This window comes from Tamandua tetradactyla, chromosome 12 (assembly GCF_023851605.1).
Source record: "Tamandua tetradactyla isolate mTamTet1 chromosome 12, mTamTet1.pri, whole genome shotgun sequence".
NCBI classification, from domain to species: domain Eukaryota; kingdom Metazoa; phylum Chordata; class Mammalia; order Pilosa; family Myrmecophagidae; genus Tamandua; species Tamandua tetradactyla.
Genome location: NC_135338.1, coordinates 91069252 through 91076278, shown reverse-complemented (window position 1 = coordinate 91076278; position 7027 = coordinate 91069252). Strand labels below are relative to the sequence as shown.

At 44.3% G+C, this 7027-nt stretch overlaps 1 non-coding gene across 1 annotated transcript; it reads left to right on the top strand.

Moving 5' to 3' along the window:
- Nucleotides 1–767: 767 nt before the first annotated feature.
- On the top strand, nt 768–838 carry TRNAG-GCC (transfer RNA glycine (anticodon GCC)). Its single transcript has one exon. It is a non-coding gene; the product is annotated as a tRNA-Gly (tRNA).
- Nucleotides 839–7027: the final 6189 nt, after the last annotated feature.

Genomic DNA, 7027 nt, shown 5'->3' with positions numbered 1-7027 from the left:
TTGGGCATTTAACCTAGAAAAATGAAAACTTATATTAGCACAAAAAGCTGTACATGCATGTTCAAGGCAGCTTTAGTTATAACCTCAAACTTTTTGAGGTCCTTCAATAACTCAAGTGTCCTTCATTACATGACTGCTTAAACTTACTGCAGCTCACACATAGCATAGAATATTACTCAGCCATAAAAAGGTGTGAATTATTGATGTATACAGAAGTTGGGTGAATCTCCAGAACATCAGGCTGAGTCAAAAAAGCCAAATATCAAGGTGTGTGTGTATGTGACTCCATTGATGTATAACGTTCTTGAAATGAAAAATTTTAGAAACTGAGGACCTATTAGTGGCTGCCAGGGGTTTGGGAAGGGGGTGGCATGAAAGGGAGGGGTGTGGTTATAAAAGAGAGGCAGGGGGGGCTCCGGCATTTTCGGAGGTGTTGAGTAGCTTGTCTGTGGTGGTGGGTGTATGAACCTGCATGGGTGATCAAATTGTGTAGAACTCGATACACACAAGCACCCAACACACACACATACATGCACACATGAGTATGAATAAAACTTGGGGAATCTGAATAAGATGGGTGGTTTGTATCAATGTCAATGTCCTGGTTGTGATTTTGTACTATCCCTTTGCAAAAGATTGCGATTGGGGGAAAAAGGGTAAAATGAACAAGGGATCTCTCTGTAATTCCTTATAACTGCATGTAAAACTACAATTATCTTAATTAAAAATTATTGATTTTTTTAAATATAAAAAGAATATTAGGAGACGCAAGGGTAGTTCAGTGGTAGAATTCTTGCCTGCCATGCAGGAGACCCGGGTTCGATTCCCAGCCCTTGCACTTCCCAAACAAACAAACAAGCAAAACACGCATAAAACAAATAAGCAAACAGAAATTCAACAAATGGTGCTGCAATAACGGGACACTTGAATGGAAAAATAATGAAAGGTGACCCTGCTATACAGCATACAAAAAAAAAATAAAAACAAGAATATTAGGTCAATAATTGCTTGTGAAAAAAAAAAGAAGTGATACAAAACACACATGGGATAAAGGATGTTTAAGACTGATTTTACCTACTTTATAATTTTGACTTCAAGAAAACCTAACCAAAAATTAAAGGCAGATAAAATAAAGAGATTCTGGATTTTTTTTTAACCCACCATAATTTTTTTCTTTCTCTGATTAAAAAATCCTCCCGAACTCCTCACTGCCGCAGGGAAAACTCTCTCAGCACCCTTGCTGTGGCATGTCTCACCTGCCGGCACGCCTGCCCGCCTGCCTTGCCTTGCCAAGCCTCTAGGGGCTTTGTGGAGGTACTCTCTTTGTTGGTTCACCCCACTTCTCTCTGCCTGGAACATTCAGTTTCAGGCCCCCCCCCCCCCCCCATAGCCCTGGGAAGGGTCCCTGGCACTGTGCTCACAGGATGAAAAGTTTTTGTGCAAATGTGCACACGTAAGGTAGTTAATGTGTAATCAGGAGTCATCTCAAGCATTTTTCTTTCAGTGCCCTCCTGCTGCCTCTCCACCTTGCCTCAGTTGTTGATTGCTTTGAAATTTTGCATCTGTTACATGTTTTCTTTTCAGGTTTGCCAAGCTTGGATTTTCCGTTCAAGGGTTTAAGTGTCATGAGAATGTCTGCCTGTTAGGAAGCTGTCAAGTCTTGCAATGTGGGTGCAACGACACAAGGTCTTTAAAATATATTTTTGAAAACTTGGAAGAAGAGCCTGAACGTAAATGAGAGGCAAAACGCTAGTCAAAAAGTTGATAAAGCTTGAATATCCATTTTTCTTGGAATTTGGAATGATATTTCAGAATATTTCAACAGAGGAAATGAGAAATCCTAACTCCTACCGTGGAGGTATAAGACAAGTGAAGCTATTTTGTTATCTTTAAATTTTTTAGTAAAGAGCTGTGAACAAATTCAGGTAAACTAAATGGACTATGAACAAAAATAAACAATGAAATCGGTAGAAACCACTTGACACTAAAAAAACATAAAAACTTTTTGTTAAATATATCAAAAGCTGAAATTCATTAAGGGAAAGATACATTTCTAATAGACGTCAAGAAGAAGCCTGCAGATTTTTGATAATTCAGTTAATTAAGAGGAGTGAATTGTATGAATACCTTGGAAAATGATTTACGTTTCTTGCTGATTTGCCACAAAATATTGGCATCAATATGATAATGTAAACTCATAAAACACATGATGAGGGACAATGAGGCACTGGCTAATGAGTTTCATTCATTCAAAGAATTTGAAGACTACTAAGATCAGTCACTGCATCAGGAACCTGAAATGCCCTGAAATCTTACAGCTCACACAAAAATCTTGAGAGGTCTCCCCAGTTTTCACAACTATCCTCACAATTTACATGAGCAAACCAGAAATTAGTTTGGAGGTAAAAAGACTGCTTTCCAAACTGTCCAAGTATAATAGTCAAATTTCTACCAGTTATGCCAGAGGACTGGCTAGATTATTATTCTATTTTATCTGTTAGAAAATATGATGTTGTCATAGGAAAGGGGTGCAGACAAATGTGCAGAGGGTAAAAGCATGACAGGTGAGTCTGGCAGGTCAGAAAAAGATTATGTTATTTTTCTGGATTGTGTGATATTAGTGGTAGCTGATCAACTTTTAAAACTTTGCATTTGGGGGGGATTATTTTCCTTATTCTAAGTTAATACTCATTTTTATAACAAATTTTGTATTGACAATTTTGTGTTTTTAAGGAGGGCCCCCAAATTATACTAGCTTCAAGCCCCACAAAATCTGGCTCTCTTTCCTGTTTTAGCTGTGTAACTCTCAGGCACAATCTAAGACTCCTGTCTAGCATTGCCCTTCTCAATACATTAAAAAAAAAGATCTTTGTTTATGCCTTTTATATCCCCTACCATTCTAGTTTGCGAGCTGCTGGAACGCACTATACCAGAAACAGAGTGGCTTTTAAGGAGGGGAATTTATTATGTTGCAAGTTTACAGTTCTAAAGCCGTGAAAATGTCCAAATTAAGGCAAGGCTATGAAAATGTCCAAATTAAGGCACCAAGAAGAGGTTACCTTCATTTAAGAAAGGCCGATGAAGTTCAGGGTTTCTCTCTCAGCTGGAAGGGCACATGGTGGGCACGGCGACGGCTGCTAGCTTTCTCTCCAGGCTTCTTGTTTCATCAAGCTCCCCAGAGGCGTTTTCCTTCTTCATCTCCAAAGGTCTCTGAGTACGTGGGGTCGTATGGCTCTCAGGGCTCTTACCAAAATGCTTCCTCTTTAAAGGATTCCAGTAAACTAATCAAGACCCTCCGGGAATGGTGGAGTCACATCTCCCTCTAATCAAGGTTAATACCCACAATTGGGCGCACACAACTGCGTGGAAATAATCTAATCAAGTTTCCAACCTACAGTGCTGGATAGAAATGAAAAGAAATGGCTGCCTCCACCACACAGGTCAGGATTTAAACATGGCTTTTCTTGGGCACATAATCCTTTCAAACAGGCACACCTACTTTTATATCCAGTATAAGGTAATGGACATACTGGATTTGAATATTTGCAAACTGGCCTGGTAGCTTTGTGACCTCGGGAAAATTACTTATTCTTCCTTTGCATCAATATTCCCATCTGGAAAAGACAATAAGAGTGGCACATACCTTCAAGTGTTGTTGTGAGGACAGAATAATTTCCTTTGCATAAAACGTGTAAAACAAGGCCTGGTAGGTATTTCCAACACCTGGCAAAGTGTCTTCCAGAAAGCCTGGCATATGGTAAGACTCTGTAAAGGTTGGGTTAATTTGAACTTGTGGGCTGGTTAGAAAGAGGGGTTGAGAACACATGGTTTAATAAGGCCTGACTTTTAGTGAATGCATTTACCTCTCTGGTCCCAGGTTTTTTTTTGTTTGTTTGGTTTTTTTTTTCAAATGTAAAACAATGGATTCCTCATAGTTCTAAAACTCTATGACTTAATTGATATGAATAATATGCAATTTTATTACCCACTAGAGTGAATAGTTGGTGAAGCTCAAACAATTTAATTCCCTTGACAATTGCTGGATTTTTGCTCTTGACTCTCTGCTTCTTCAAATATTTCTGTAAGGCAGCAGGATATAAATAGTAACACATCCCAACTCTAGACTTTGTGATTACAAGTTCATAGGCATCTTATTAACAGTTGTCAGTCTTTAACATCTTTATTTTCCTCCTCTTTAGCAGTCTCCATAGTATAAATCTGTATGCCTGCGTTGGGAGGCATGTACTCAATTGCTTCAACTCTGTTCCTAAGAGGAAAACACACTTATTCCTTCATCTATTAATAGGTAATAACTTATCAAGATTAAAATGTGTATAGCAGACGCGGGGCATTGGATGTGACGGTGCAACATGAAGCGTGCTTCCTGCCCTCCTGGAACATAACATACAATTGGGAAGTGTGACAGACTCATGGCGTGGGTCTTGGAAAATGCCCAGGAGCATCTTATTAAGCAAAAATGTTGTAAGGGTGTCAGGGACACACCACAGGTTTGGTTGGACAAAGTCCCCTCTTCTGGGAACTACAGAATCTAAACTACAATGGCTACAAGATGAGAAGGTTGACAAAGCGGTGTAAGAAACTAGAACCTTCTTCTCCTGGAAGCTTGATGGCCTCATAACTTCAGATCCTGTGGTTTTAAACATTTTTGTCTGTTGCTTTAATGGGGCAGAAAAACCTTGGGACTGCTTTGGAGCGGGAAGGTGGGAAAGGAAGAACGAGAAGTGAGGAGGAGAGGAAAGGCATTACAAGGTCAGAAAGCTCTAGCTTTAAATCTTGGTTCTGGCATTATCTGTGTGGCTGTGGGCAATTTACGCAACTTCTCTGAACTCTCATTTTCTTATTTGTAAAGTGGAGATAATCTTTCCTTGAAGGGTAGGCATGAGGCTCGAATAAGCCAACGTCTACAAAATACCAAGAACAGGGCCTCGTGCTGGTGAGGCGGGAGTGTACTAGACATCAGTGAGCGTGTCTCCCTCTCCCTTGCATCTCTCCTTCACCTAGAGGCAGTGTGAGGCCGCCCTGCATTTGAAACCCAAACGCAGGCCATACTTGTGGTTTCCAAGCTGTGGATGGCACCTTTCCAGGAGTGGAGACAGCCCATCTCGGATGGCTGTGGGCTCCTCTCACACTTTGAAAGCCTTCTCTGCAGCCCCTTTCTCTTCTTTTACCTACTGTCCCTTGGTGTCAGATGTCACCTGAGGGCACCCAGGAGAGTCCCGTCAGGCCCACTCCAGTCCAAGAGGCACCGCCAGTGAGGGAGCAAGCAAAGCCTCTGGGCTTGCAGAGCGGAGCCGGAATCGCGTGCAGAGCTCCGTCGGAGTCTCAGTTTCCTTTCTGTCAACAGAATGATTAAACCTGCCTTGTTCAGACCGTTGGCGCTGACGTGCAAAAACTGGAAGTGGTTTTTACTCTCGTCCCCCAGAATGAAGTGTGGTTTGAGCCCAAACGCTTTGGCTCCTATGAAACCTGATGACACCTGATTACAAAGAAAGCACAAAGATGACGAGCTGCTGTGAGCAGCACAGCTTGTTCAAGGATCCAGAGCCTTGTTTTCCCAAACCTGGCCTGGCATTCAACTGACCTGGGGCGCTTGTTAAAAACAGTTTCCCAGGTGGCGCTCCCGAGCCACTGGACCGCTCTCGCGAGGTGAGACTTGGGAATTGGTATTTTTGGGGGGCGGGAATATGTATTTTTATGAAAGCTCCCCAGCTAATGCTAATGCAGTGAGTCTGGGGACTTAAAATTGCGCTCCTCCTCCATCCCAAATGCTAATTTTTTATTCTTTGGCCTCTGGCTTCCCTGGGACCCTTCCCGGCCTTCGCCCAGCTCAAGAGGCCCATTTGGGCGAGGACTTGGCTGGAACTGGGAGGAACCACCATTCCTTGCAGGGCAGCAGAGAGGCTCAGCTGGAAGAGACCGGGTCGTCTCTTCACCAGCCGGTCAGCCCCGCCCCTGCCCTTGGCACCCTCTCTGCTAAGCAGTGACCTTGGAGAGCTGCAAGGGCGCTGCTTGGCGGGGGCAAAGCAGACCCACTCAGGCTTCTGAGATCACACTTCCCCATTCTTAATGGGGCGCAGGTTTTCCCCAGCCCTGAGCCGGCCCGGACAGAAGGAAGCCGGGACGACAGCCCGAGGGTGGGAGGGTCCTCACCCCCACTTCCTCGGAGGGTTAGGGGTGGGAAGTGAAGGGTCAAGGAGGGGAAGCAGGTCCAGGTACCCAAGACCTGCTGCGCGCCCCAGCAGCCATCCGCTGCCGCCCCCGCCCCGGCCTCTCCCTGCTCCCCACGAGAAGTGTTGCCCTTGACTCAGGATGGCGGTTGAACACCTCTAAATAATTCATCGCTCTCTTGAATCGGTGTTCTCCACCTCCTTACGCCTTTCTGCTTGCTTTTGCTTGTCTTTTTCTCCTTTTAATTCAAAGGTAGTGTTAATAATTTACGAGCCTCTGCGCGGCCACAGCGCCCCAAGCTCCGGCCGGCGGAGAGGGGCGGCCCCTGCGCACCCTTCCAGGACACATCGATGCCGCAAGGAAAAGCCTCCCACGTCAGGCTGTCTCTTTCCTGCTCTTGGAACAAAGATCAGGGTCAAATCTATGTATGGCGGCTCGGCCTGAATCAAATGCAACTGCTTGCTTTCCGTCTTGCTCAACCGCTTCGACAGCAGCCGTGTCCCAGCAGACGTTCATCAGAGAAATAAAACCTTGGGTGACAAGGAAGAGGGAGATTAGGGAGCGGAAAAGGGAACGCTACTTTTGGTTCAGCCTGGACTCCAAAAGAGGGAGAGCAGGGAAATGGGAAGCGAGTCGGCCCGCGTGGCCCAGCTGCAGGAGGAAAAGCCCCGAATGAGTGGGGTCCTTAGGATTTAACTCGGCAGCCCGGGCGAAAGGGAAAGCAAAGCAGAGACGAACCAGGCTGGGGAGCTCTCGGGAACAGTTTAGGATAAAGGACATCCTAAAGAAAACCGGAGAGTGATGGTGTATGTAGAATGCTACCATTTACAAAATATCT